Raw genomic sequence first — 13,994 nt, 5'->3', positions numbered from 1 at the left:
ACTCTCACATCCATACATGACTACTGGAGAAATCATAGCCTTGACTAGACGCACCTTTGTTGGCAAAGTAATGTCTCTGCTTTTCAATATGCTATCTAGGTTGGTCATAACTTTTTTTCCAAGGAGTAAGCATCTTTTAATTTCATGGCTGCAATCACCATCTGCAGTGATTTTGGAGCCCCCCAAATAAAGTCTGCCACTGTTTCCACTGTTTCCCCATCTATTTCCCATGAAGTGATGGGACCAGCTGCCAGGATCTTCGTTTTCTGAGTGTTGAACTTTAAGCCAACTTTTTCACTCTCCTCTTTCACTTTCATCAAGAGGCTTTTTAGCTCCTCTTCACTTTCTGCCATAAGGGTGGTGTCATCTGCATATCTGAGGTTACTGATATTTCTCCTGGCAATCTTGATTCCAGCTTCTCTTTCTTCCAGCCCAGCGTTTCTCATGATGTACTCTGCATAGAAGTTAAATAAGCAGGGTGACAATATACAGCCTTGATGTACTCCTTTTCCTATTTGGAACCAGTCTGTTGTTCCATGTCCAGTTCTAACTGTTGCTTCCTGACCTGCATATGTTTCTCAAGAGGCAGGTCAGGTGGTGTGGTATTCCCATCTCTTTCAGAATTTTCCACAGTTTCTTGTGATCCACACAGTCAAAGGCTTTGGCATAGGCAATAAAGCAGAAATAGATGTTTATCTGGACCTCTCTTGCTTTTTCGAAGATCCAGCGAATGTTGGCAATTTGATCTCTGGTTCCTCTGCCTTTTCTAAAACCAACTTGAACATCTAGAAGTTCATGGTTCACGTATTGCTGAAGCCTGGCTTGGAGAATCTTGAGCATTACTTTACTAGCATGTGAGATTTTAGTTGGAGGCTAATTACTTTACAATATTTTATTGGTTTTGCCATACATCACCATGAATCTGCCACGGGTGTACACGTGTTCCCCATCCTGAACCCCCCTCCCACCTCCCTCCCTGTACCATCCTTCTGGGTCATCCCAGTGCACCAGCCCCACGCATACAGTATCCTGCATTGAACCTGGACTAGTGATTCATTTCTTATATGATATTATACATGTTTCAATGCCATTCTCCCAAATCATCCCAACCTCTCCCTCTCCCACAGAGTCCGAAAGACTGTTCTATACAACAGTGTCTCTTTTGCTGTCTCACATACAGGGTTATCGTTACCATCTTTCTAAATTCCATATAGATGTGTTAGTATACTGTATTGGTGTTTTTCTTTCTGGCTTACTTCACTCTGTATAATAGGCTCCAGTTTCATCCACCTCATTAGAACTGATTCAAATGTATTCTTTTTAATGGCTGAGTAATATTCCATTGTGTATATGTACCACAGCTTTCTTATCCAGTCATCTGCTGATGGACATGTAGGTTGCTTCCATGTTCTGGCTATTATAAACAGTGCTGTGATGAACATTGGGGTACACGTGTCTCTTTCAATTCTGGTTTCCTCGGTGTGTATGCCCAGCTGTGGGATTGCTGGGTCATAAGGCAGTTCTATTTCCAGTTTTTTAAAGGAATCTCCATACTGTTCTCCATAGTGGCTGTACTAGTTTGCATTCCCACCAACAGTGTAAGAGGGTTCCCTTTTCTCCACACCCTCTTCAACATTTATTGCTTGTAGAGGGTTTTTTTTTTTTAGGTTTTTTATTTTTTTATTTTTTTTATTTTTTAAATTTTAAAATCTTTAATTCTTACATGCGTTCCCAAACATGAACCCCCCTCCCACCTCCCTCCCCATAACATCTCTCTGGATCATCCCCATGCACCAGCCCCAAGCATGCTGCATCCTGCGTCAGACATAGACTGGCAATTCAATTCTTACATGATAGTATACATGTTAGAATGTCATTCTCCCAAATCATCCCACCCTCTCCCTCTCCCTCTGAGTCCAAAAGTCTGTTATACACATCTGTGTCTCTTTCCCTGTCTTGCATACAGGGTCATCATTGCCATCTTCCTAAATTCCATATATATGTGTTAGTATACTGTATTGGTGTTTTTCTTTCTGGCTTACTTCACTCTGTATAATCGGCTCCAGTTTCATCCATCTCATCAGAACTGATTCAAATGAATTCTTTTTAACGGCTGAGTAATACTCCATTGTGTATATGTACCACAGCTTTCTTATCCATTCATCTGCTGATGGACATCTAGGTTGTTTCCATGTCCTGGCTATTATGAAAGAGACACATGTACCCCAATGTTCATTGCTTGTAGAGTTTTTGATCGCAACCATTCTGACTGGCATGAAATGGTACCTCATTGTGGTTTTGATTTGCATTTCTCTGATAATGAGTGATATTGTGCATCTTTTCATGTGTTTGTTAGCCATCTGTATGTCTTCTTTGGAGAAATGTCTATTTAGTTCTTTGGCCCATTTTTTGATTGGGTCATTTGTTTTTCTGGAATTGAGCTGCAGGAGTTGCTTGTATATTTTTGAGATTAGTTGTTTGTCAGTTGCTTCATTTGCTATTATTTTCTCCCATTCTGAAAGCTGTCATTTCACCTTGCTTATAGTTTCCTTTGTTGTGCAGAAGCTTTTAATTTTAATTAGGTCCCATTTGTTTATTTTTGCTTTTATTTCCAATATTCTGGGAGGTGGGTCATAGGAGATCCTGCTGTGATTTATGTCAGAGAGTCTTTTGCCTGTGTTCTCCTCTAGGAGTTTTCTAGTTTCTGTCTTACATTTAGATCTTTAATCCATTTTGAGTTTATTATTGTGTATGGGGTTAGAAAGTGTTCATTCTTCTACAAGTGGTTGACCACTTTTCCCAGCACCACTTGTTAAAGAGATTGTCTTTTCTCCATTGTATATTCTTGCCTCCTTTGTCAAAGATAAGGTGCCCATAGGTGCATGGCTATCTGTTATCTCTGGCTTTCTGTTTTGTTCCATTGATCTATATTTCTGTCTTTCTGCCTGTACCATACTGTCTTGATGACTGTGGCTTTGTAGTAGAGCCTGAAGTCTGGCAGGTTGATTCCTCCAGTTCCATTCTTCTTTCTCAAGATTGCTTTGGCTATTAGAGGTTTTTTTGTACTTCCGTATAAATTATGAAATTATTTGTTCTAGCTCTGTGAAAAATACCATTGGTAGCTTGATAGGGAGTGCATTGAATCTATAGATTGCTTTGGGTAGTATACTCATTTTCACTATATTGATTCTTCCAATCCATGAACATGGTATATTTCTCCATCTATTAGTGTCCTCTTTGATTTCTTTTTCTATATATAGGTCTTTAGTTTCTTTAGGTAGATATATTCCTAAGTATTTTATTCTTTTCATGCAATGGTGAATGGAATTGTTTCCTGAATTTTTCTATTTTCTCATTATTAGTGTATAGGAATGCAAGGGATTTCTGTGTGTTGATTTTATATTCTGCAACTTTACTATATTCATTGATTAGCTTTAGTAATTTTCTGGTGGAGTCTTTAGGGTTTTCTATGTAGAGGATCATGTCATCTGCAAACAGTGAGAGTTTTACTTCTTCTTTTCCAATTTGGATTCCTTTTATTTCTTTTTCTGCTCTGATTGCTGTCACCAAAACTTCCAAAACTATGTTGAATAGTAGTGGTGAGAGTGGGCACCCTTGTCTTGTTCCTGACTTTAGGGGAAATGCTTTCAATTTTTCACCATTGAGGATAATGTTTGCTGTGGGTTTGTCATATATAGCTTTTATTATGTTGTGGTATGTTCCTTGTATTCCTGCTTTCTGGAGAGTTTTTATCATAAATGGATGTTGAATTTTGTCAAAGTCTTTCTCTGCCTCTATTGAGATAATCATATGGTTTTTATTTTTCAATTTGTTAATGTGGTGTATTACATTGATTGATTTGTGGATATGAAGAATCCTTGCATCCCTGGGATAAAGCCCACTTGGTCATGATGTATGATCTTTTTAATGTGTTGTTGGATTCTGATTGCTAGAATTTTGTTAAGGATTTTTGCATCTATGTTCATCAGTGATATTGGCCTGTAGATTTCTTTTTTTGTGGCATCTTTGTCAGGTTTTGGCATTAGGGTGATGGTGCCCTCATAAAATGAGTTTGGAAGTTTACCTTCCTCTGAAATTTTCTGAAAGAGTTTGAGGAGGATAGGTGTTAGCTCTTCTCGAAATTTTTGGTAGAATTCAGCTGTGAAGCCGTCTGGACCTGGGCTATTGTTTGCTGGAAGATTTCTGATTACAGTTTCAATTTCCGTGCTTGTGATGGGTCTGTTAAGATTTTCTATTTCTTCCTGGTTCAGTTTTGGAAAGTTGTACTTTTCTAAGCATTTGTCCATTTCTTCCACGTTGTCCATTTTATTGGCATATAACTTCTGATAGTAGTCTCTTATGATCCTTTGTATTTCTGGGTTGTCTGTTGTGATCTCTCCATTTTCATTTCTAATTTTATTGATTTGATTTTTCTCCTTTTGTTTCTTGATGAGTCTGGCTAATGGTTTGTCATTTTTATTTATCCTTTCAAAGAATCTGCTTTTGGCTTTGTTGATTTTTGCTATGGTCTCTTTTTTCTTTTGCATATATTTCTGCCCTAATTTTTAAGATTTCTTTCCTTCTACTAGCTCTGGGGTTCTCCATTTCTTCCTTTTCTAATTGCTTTAGGTGTAGAGTTAGGTTATTTATTTGACTTTTTTCTTGTTTCTTGAGGTATGCCTGTATTGCTATGAACTTTCCCCTTAGCACTGCTTTTACAGTGTCCCACAGCTTTGGGTTGCTGTGTTTTCATTTTCATTCGTTTCTATGCATATTTTGATTTCTTTTTTGATTTCTTCTGTGATTTGTTGGTTATTCAGCAGCGTGTTGTTCAGCCTCCATATGTTGGAATTTTCAGTAGTTTTTCTCCTGTAATTGAGATCTAATCTTACTACATTGTGGTCAGAAAAGATGCTTGGAATGATTTCAATTTTTTTGAATTTTCCCAGGCTAGATTTATGGCCCAGGATGTGATCTGTCCTGGAGAAGGTTCCATGTGTGCTTGAGAAAAAGGTGAAATTCATTGTTTTGGGGCAAAATGTCCTATAGATATCAATTAGGTCTAACTGGCCCATTGTATCATTTAAAGTTAGTGTTTCCTTGTTAATTTTCTGTTTAGTCAATCTATCCATAGGTGTGAGTAGGGTATTAAAGTCTCCCACTATTATTGTGTTATTGTTGATTTCCCCTTTCATACTTGTTAGCATTTGTCTTACATATTGTGGTGCTCCTATGTTGGGTGCATGTATATTTATGATTGTTATATCTTTTTCTTGGAAGAAGATTGTTATATCTTCTTCTTTGATCATTATGTAGTGTCCTTTTGGCTCTTTTCACAGCCTTTGTTTTAAAGTCTATTTTATCTGATATTAATATTGTTACTCCTGCTTTCTTTTGGTCTCTATTTGCATGGAATATATTTTTCCAGCCCTTCAATTTCAGTCTGTATGTGTCCCCTGTTTTGAGGTTGGTCTCTTGTAGACAACATATACAGGGGTCTTATTTTTGTATCCATTCAGCCAGTCTTTGTCTTTTGGTTGGGGTATTCAACCCATTTATGTTTAAGGTAATTATTGATAAGTATGATCCTGTTGCCATTTATTTATTGTTTTGGGTTTGAGTTTATACACCCTTTTTGTATTTCCTGTCTACAGAAGGTCCTTTAGCATTTGTTGGAAAGCTGGTTTGGTGGTGCTGAATTCTCTCAGCTTTTGCTTGTCTGTAAAGCTTTGGATTTCTCCTTCATATTTGAATGAGATCCTTGATGGGTACAGTAATCTGGGCTGTAGGTTATTTTCTTTCATCACTTTATTTATGTCTTGCCATTCCCTCCTGACTTGAATAGTTTCTATTGAAAGATCAGCTGTTATCCTTATGGGAATCCCCTTGTGTATTATTTGTTGTTTTTCCTTGCTGCTTTTAATATTTGTTCTTTGTGTTGATCTTTGTTAATTTGATTAATATGTGTCTTGGGGTGTTTTGCCCTTCGTTTATCCTGTTTGGGACTCTCTGTGTTTCTTGGACTTGGGTGATTATTTCCTTCCCCATTTTAGGGAAGTTTTCAACTACTATCTCCTCAAGTATTTTCTCATGGTCTTTCTTTTTGTCTTCTTCTTCTGGGACTCCTATGATTCGAATGTTGGGGCATTTAATATTGTCCTGGAGATGTCTGAGATTGTCCTCATTTCTTTTAATTCGTTTTTCTTTTTTCCTCTCGGATTCATTTATTTCTACCATTCTATCTTCTACTTCACTAATCCTATCTTCTGCCTCCGTTATTCTACTATTTGTTGCCTCCAGAGTGTTTTTATCTCATTTATTGCATTATTCATTATATATTGACTCTTTTTTTATTTCTTCTGGGTCCCTGTTAAACCTTCTTGCATCTTCTCAATCCTTGTGTCCAGGCTATTTATCTGTGATTCCATTTTGATTTCAAGATTTTGGATCATTTTCACTATCATTATTTGGAATTCTTTATCAGGTGATTCCCTGTCTCTTCCTCTTTTGTTTGGTTTGGTGGGCATTTATCCTATTCCTTTACATGCTGGGTATTGCTCTGTCTCTTCAGTTTGTTTATATTGATGAGTTTGGGGTGGCCTTTCTGTATTCTGGCAGTTTGTGGAGTTCTCTTTATTGTGGAGTTTCCTTGCTGTGGGTGGGGTTGTATGGGTGGCCTCTCAAGGTTTCCTGGTTAAGGAAGCTTGTGCCTGTGTTCTGGTGGGTGGAGTTGGATTTCTTCTCTCTGGAGTGCAATGAAATGTCCAGTAATGAGTTATGAGATGTCACTGGGTTTGGGGTAACTTTGGGCAGCTTGTATATTGAAGCTCAGGGCTGTGTTCCTGTGTTGCTGGATAATTTGCATGGTATGTCTTGCTCTGGAACTTGTTGGCCCTTGGGTGGTGCTTGGTTTCAGGGTAGGTATGGAGGCATTTGATGAGCTCCTGTCGATTACTGTTCCCTGGAGTCAAGAGTTCTCTGGTGTTCTCAGGATTTGGATGTAAGCCTCCTGCTTCTGGTTTTCAGTCTTATTTTTACAGTAGTCTCAAGACTTCTCCACCTATACGGCACTGTTGATAAAATATTTAGGTTAAAGATGAAATGTTTCTCCACAGTGAGGGACACCCAGAGAGGTTCAGAGAGTTACATGGAGAAGAGAAGAGGGAGGAAGGAGTTAGAGGTGACCTGAATGAGATGAGGTGGAATCAAAAGAGGAGAGAGCAAGCTAGCCAGTAACCACTTCCTTATGTGCACTCCACAGTCTGGACCACTCAGAGATATTCACAGAGTTATACAGAGAAGAGAAGAAGGAGGAAGGAGACAGAGGTGGCCAGGAGGATAAAGGGGGGAATCAAAAGGAGAGAGACAGATCCAGCCAGTAATCAGTTCCCTAAGTGTTCTCCACCATCTGGAACACACAAAGATATTCACAGGGTTGGGTAGAGAAGAGAAGGGGAGGGAGGAGATAGAGGCGACCTGGTGGAGAAAAAGGAGAGTCCAAAGGGGGAGAGAGCAGTCAAGCCAGTAATCTCACTCCCAAGTAAAAATGGGTACTGAAGATTGGGTTCTTAAAGGTACAAAATTGATAACAAATACCAAAAAGCAAAGATTAAAAATCTAGAGTAGAGGTTGGATTTTCAAAAATACAATATTAAAGAAAAGAAAAAAAGTCACAAAAATTATTAAAATATATATATATGAAGTTTGCTTTAAAAAATAGGGTCTTTTTTTGCAAAGGAATAGTATGTTATAAAAATGAAAATTAAAGGAGTGATAGAGGACTTAAAAATTAAAATAATTAAAGAAAAAAAAGAATGATCATAAAAATAGTAAAAATATATGTAGGACTTTCTCTGGTGTTGTTGTGGGCAGTGTGGGGTCAGTTCATTTTCGTAGTTCCTTGGTCTGGCTTATATTTCTCAAGATCTATAGGCCCCTTCCTTTGTAGTCAGTACTAACTACAGGGTTTTAATCTATTGCACCTGTCACTTCCAAGGCTATTCCCTCTGTTTTAGCTTCTTCTGTTTGCTGGTCTCTTCAGTGTCTGATTTCCGCCCTGACACAAGGGGGGCGGTGGTGGACACTTTTTTAGGCTCACTGTTCAGTTGCGCTGTGGGGAGGGAGGGACGCTGCAAGCAAATAACACTGGTTTGTGCTCTCAGTGTCTCAGCCACACTGGGCCTGCCCCCACTCATGACACGCGTGCCCTCCCTGACCACACTGCTCAGGCTCTAGGTTGATCCACAGGGAACTGTCTGAGGCCCACCCTGGGTTGTATGCACTTCCCAGGTCTAAGCCGCTCAGGTTCAGGCACTCAGGTAGTCCTCAGAGGTGCAGACTCAGTTGGGCCAGCATTTTGTGCCCTTCTCAGGTCCGAGCAGCTCAGGTGATGAGGTGTTTGGTGAGCGCAGTCGCTTATTGCCTCCCCTGTCCCTGCCACTCAGTTGTTTGGGTATACAACCGGCGCACCTTCTAAGGCGGATGTTGACTGTCCAGAACCCCAAGAAGTCTTAGTTAGCAAAGAATCCTGCTTGCAGTTTGGAAGATAATGTCTCTCTGGGGCTGCGATTGCCCCCTTTCTGGCTCTGGCTGCCTGTCACTGGAGGGGAAAGGTCTGCAGCCGACTAGCTCTGTACAGTCCTTTGTTCTGTGAGTGGGCCTGGCAGTATCTTAAGTTAGGGCTTTTTGCGTGGTAGCTATCCCACAGTCTGGTTTGCTAGCCCAAGTTAGTTCACTCAGATTGCCCTCAGGGCATTCAGGCCTGGTGCTTACTCTAAGCAATGCAGCCCGCATCTCCCTGCCAAGCCCCCGCTTGCTAGCAGCAGGCGCAGGCGTCTGTGCTGCTTCTCTGCTGGGGGAGTTACCACTGGGCAAGTAATCTGTGGGTTTTAATTATTTATTTATTTTTCCTCCCTGTTATGTTGCCCTCTGTGGTTCCAAGGCTCGCCACAGACTCGGCAGTGAAAGAGTTTCCTGGTGTTTGGAAACTACTCTCTTTTTAAGACTCCCTTCCCAGGACAGAGCTCCATCCCTACCTCTTTTGTCTCTTTTTTTGTCCTTTATATTTTTTCCAACCTCCTTTCGAAGACAACGGGCTGCTTTTCTGGGTGCCTGATGTCCTCTGCTGGCATTCAGAAGTTGTTTTGTGAAATTTACTCAGCGTTTAAATGTTCTTTTGATGAATTTGTGGGGGAGAAAGTGGTCTCCCCATCCTATTCCTCCACCTTCTTAGGACCACCCCCTGGAACTTTGAGAAGAACCCATTTCTTACCCAGTGATTCTCACTGTTGAGACAAGACTTGCAGAGCTTGTTGAAAAACAAATGACTGTGCCCCAGCTCCAGATTTTCTCATTCTATTGGTCAATGAAAAGGCCAAGATTTTGCACTTGTACCAAGTTCTCAGATGATGCTGATGTCCTTGTTTCCAAGATCACACTTTGAGAACCACAGTCTTGCTTCTCAGCACAGGGACTGTTCTCTCTCTCCTGAAATCTTCCAGATAACTGATTTGATTTCTTTCCTTCTTCTTCACCTTCTTCCCTTCCTCCTTTTCTTCTACTTTGAAGCCTAATTAATTTTTATTTATGGATAGCCATAGAGGGGCAAATGTGTACTATCAATACAATAGAAACTTACTTTTCTGTAAACCTTGTCCTTTATTTTGTCCACCAAAGTCCCAGTATTGACTTACCACTGCCAGGAGCCACCACGGGAGATCCCACCCATGACAAGGTCACGTGGAAGAGACCTGATAAGCAAGGCTTCAGGACTCAAGGGGCTCCCTAGACCTTCTCGAGCATCTACCCCAAAACCAGAATCTGTCTGTCTTACTATTTTGTGCCTTTCACCAACTCACATGACATTAACAGGGGCCTGTCCCCAACCACCTTTCTCTGGATAAAGTCAACTTAGGGCTTTAGCTAATAAGTCTCTTGGGCATGAGAGGAATATTTCAATTCAAACCCCCTATGTTAGAATTCTAGCTTGATTGGCAGGTTTATCCAGACTCTTGCAGCTATGCATATGATTGTTCACAGCCTCCCAACTGTGAGAGGCATGGGAAGCTGAAAACATAGAGCCTTTTAAAGAGTTAAAATTTATCAGAGTAGTGCTGGTGTAGGATTTCATTATTGGGTCAATGCTTGCTGCTAAGTTCCCATATCTCTTATCCACTGTGCACCTGGGAGTGCATTAGTTAACATAGTTGGAATGTAAGAAAAACAAGTGTAGCCTTGAAATTAACCACATCAGACCTTTGAGCTAATTGGTTCTTTCTTGTAACTCACTGCACCTTTGCTCCATGAGAAATGTAACTCTGTTTAGCATTTTTTGAGGCTGACATAGATTAGAAATATAAAGAAAAAACATTTCAAGGGAAAATAAGTTTTCTGGTTGAGCAGCCTTTATCAAAAGAGGGTCATAAAATGTTCACAGGCCTCCAAGGCCAGAAGATAATGTACACAACATTGTTTATAGGAAAGGTATGAAGAAAAAATCCTGGTTTCGATAAAGACAAAACAGATGTAATGTTTGGACTGACTCTGTATGCCTTTGCATCTTTCATTTCCCTCTATGTACAAGTTAAGGTATAAAAGCTTCCCTAAAAAATAAAGCGACAGACCAGGATCTGTTCCACGAAAGCCTGGTTCCCCCGTGTTTTTCTTTCTTTCTTTCTTTCTCTCCTCTATTTTCTTATCTGCAACTTTCTTTCTTTTTCTCTCTCTAAATCATTTTCTTTGCCAACACCGTTTCTCCTTCGGGTTCCCCTGGATCTTGTGGGGGCTGGATCCCAGCATACCACCAGTACTCAAGTCTACTATGTCATCTGTAAAATGCCAGCATTCTTTACTTGTGAATTCTTACTGACTCTAACACAAGGATTGATACAAGAAACAAATATAATGTTCATTATGAGGAATTGGTCAACCCTGGAATTAACTGACATTTTAAAACTGAAGTGCTGTTAAAAAAAAAAAACTCGTTTCTTAGACAGAGCCCTCTGATCTGCATAAGACTTACAGGTTGGTCTCAATTATTTCACTGCAAATGTTTATTCCTGGCAAAACAGAGTATCTTCCTTTGGCAGGTGAGAGTATTATGTGAAACTCTTCTACATACAAGAGATGTAGATTTTTTTTTTAAAATTCTTATTTAGAGCTCTAGTCCACTTTAAAATAGAGCCACTATGAAAAAACTAATAACATAAAATTGAGTCACTTAGAAAAGCAGCTTTGTTTGATTCTGGGGAAGGGGACAGGATGTGTCCATCTCATTGATTATCATGTGGATGATTTTGATTCAGATTTTGATTTATATTTCAATAAGTGAAACCTGATATGTTCCAGTTTATATTTTCTCCGGTTTGGGCACATGTAAGTCTATAAAACGTTCACCAAACTTCATCTATTTACTGCATCCACCCACCAAAATGATGACTCCAAACCCCAGAATGGCTGGAATGGAGTCATTATGCTAAAGACCCAGTCATGGACAATGAACTGAGAAAATTATTTTCCTGTGTATAACACATCTAACCAATACAGTATTGTAAAGTAAAAAAATAAAATTTAAATTAAAAAAAAGAAAGAAACTATGTATTTGTCAGACTTAATTTCAAACTGCTTAATGGATGCAGGATACATTTAGAAGGTGTTTCGTTTACCTCCTCATTAGGGAGCCCAGCATCACTGATGATTAAGATTTCTCCCCTTGTGATGGTCCATTTTATGTGTCAGCTTGACTAGTCTATAGGTCTCAGTTATGCAAACATAATCTAAGTGCTGCTGGGAAGGTATTTTATAGATATAATTGATTCTATTGCATAATCTGTTGGTTTTATTTATTTATTTATTGGAATCAGTTGGTTTTATGCAAAGGAGACCATCCTAGCTAATCTAGATGCACCCGATTCAATAAGTTAAAGGGTCTTAAGAGCAGGACACAGGTTTCCCTGAAGGAGATGAAATTCTGGACTGCAGCTTCATATCTAAGAGCTCCAGCCTGCCCTTCCTGTTGGCCAGCCTACATGTTTCATGCTTACCTTACCAGTCTCACGATCAGGTAAGGCATTCCTTGCAAGAAATTTCTCTTATTCTCTCTCTCTGTCTCCATGGCATGTGGATTATATTGAGCTGAAAGCAATCAAGGCTCAAAAGACTCAGGGAGAAACCTTGAGCTTTTCCTTCAGCTGCCTGAAGAATTTAGATAGAGGACCTGTTCCCATAATAAAGCTTTCATCAGAGACACCAGCAAAGAATGTGGCATAGGTGTGAGTGGGGGTGGGGGTGGGGAAGGGGAAACAGGGCCTAGAGATCAGTGTCCACTCTGTGTTCCAATGTCTCTACATGGCCCGACAAATATTTACTTTTCAAACACTTTCTTTTCCATCTCTGTGTGAATTGTCTTTCTCCCTTTTCAAGTTCTACACCCCTTTCTCCAACATCCTCTTTTGTCTGTAGCTAAATATGGTGTTTAGGGTGAAGGTTTCAGCCATTTTTATGGGTTACTCAGTTTGCCTGGGTCACTCCCATGTGTACATGTTCTCAAATCTTGCTTGACTTTTTCCCGTTAAACTCTCATGTCAATTTCCTTTATAGTTCCAGCAGGAGAACCTGTAAGGATAAAGGAAAACTTTTCTTCCTTCCCAACATTTTCATATCATACTGTAACTGAAAGTGGTGTCTGGCTGCTCATTACTGAAAAGTCAATGAAGAGGCAAGATTGGTGGAAAGGCAACTTTGCTCTACTTTGGATATTGGCAACTTTGCTCTACTTTGGATATTGGCAACTGGTGGGGGTGGGGAAGGGAAGGAGCATTTCTACTCAAAGGCTAACTGCCTCCCCCCTTGACAAGGGCGTTTATAGATGAAAAGAGGGATCTACAAGGAGAAACAGCAAGTCAACTCTGACAGTCATCTTCCAATTGGTCATATGGTGTTCTGAAAAGTGTCATTTTTATTATTTTAGGTACAATTAATCTTCAGTTCCAGAATCTGTCTGTTTCCATTTTCTTGAGGCCAATCCTTGGAATTGTGGCAGGTAATGTCATGGCTTCAGTCTGGTCATAACATGGTAGAGATTTCAGTATCTACAAGATAGCTCACAGGATGTGGCTCAGAAAATTATTTATAGGTCCTTGACTATGCTTAATGACTAATATATAATTATTTAGTCTTTTTGGAATGTTTTCCTTTGTTTCTATATTTTCTCACTTCTCTGATTAAACATTATTCTTTGGCTAAAGTTTTTCCACTAACAAAAGACAGGTGAAGGACATGGAGGGCAAGAACTAAGGTCCTGCTCCATTTCCATACTGGTTCTGTTCCTCTAGCAGAACCGTAACTGATACACCACTTTTAATGGATCATATATGAAGTAAACCTCATTGGCAAGTTTATTAAGGTCTTTCTCTTACACTTAAATCATCCCTGAGTTTGATTATAAATACAAGTGGGATGGCAAGATCAAGAAATTAATGAGCCTGAGAAGAAGGGAAGTACTCTCTGGACCATAATATTTTTTCTGGATCATAATTAATCTACCATCACTGGAATGACTTACAGCCTTCCATCAACAACTTTTAAGGGAGTTGCTTTCACTAATCATGTAAATAAAATAACTGAAGAGTAGCACTTGACCTGATAGTTCATTATTCATTTAGGATCAATAAATTTTATTTTGAGTTGAGTCAAATTCACATCATCAACACAGCAGAACTTCCATGAGAGACGTCTTAAAGGTATAAATTCTCATGGAAAGAGCTGTAGTCACTGAGGCTTCTGTTTGGGATGATCAGATCAGTTGTTTTGTCAGAAGATCCCTGAATGCCAGTTTGGGAATATGGTCAATTTGGGAAGATAGCCAATTTGGAAAGATGGCCTGGACTATTTCTCTTGAGCTATTTAGTATCTCTAAATAAAATCCTTCTGATTGTTCTGTAAAGACTTAGATATTGGAGCTCTGCATAAGGATCGGAAAGAGCCCACTGGCCTGG

Source organism: Ovis canadensis, chromosome 11, assembly GCF_042477335.2.
Source record: "Ovis canadensis isolate MfBH-ARS-UI-01 breed Bighorn chromosome 11, ARS-UI_OviCan_v2, whole genome shotgun sequence".
Classification (NCBI taxonomy): domain Eukaryota; kingdom Metazoa; phylum Chordata; class Mammalia; order Artiodactyla; family Bovidae; genus Ovis; species Ovis canadensis.
Note: the sequence above shows the minus strand (reverse complement) of the source record.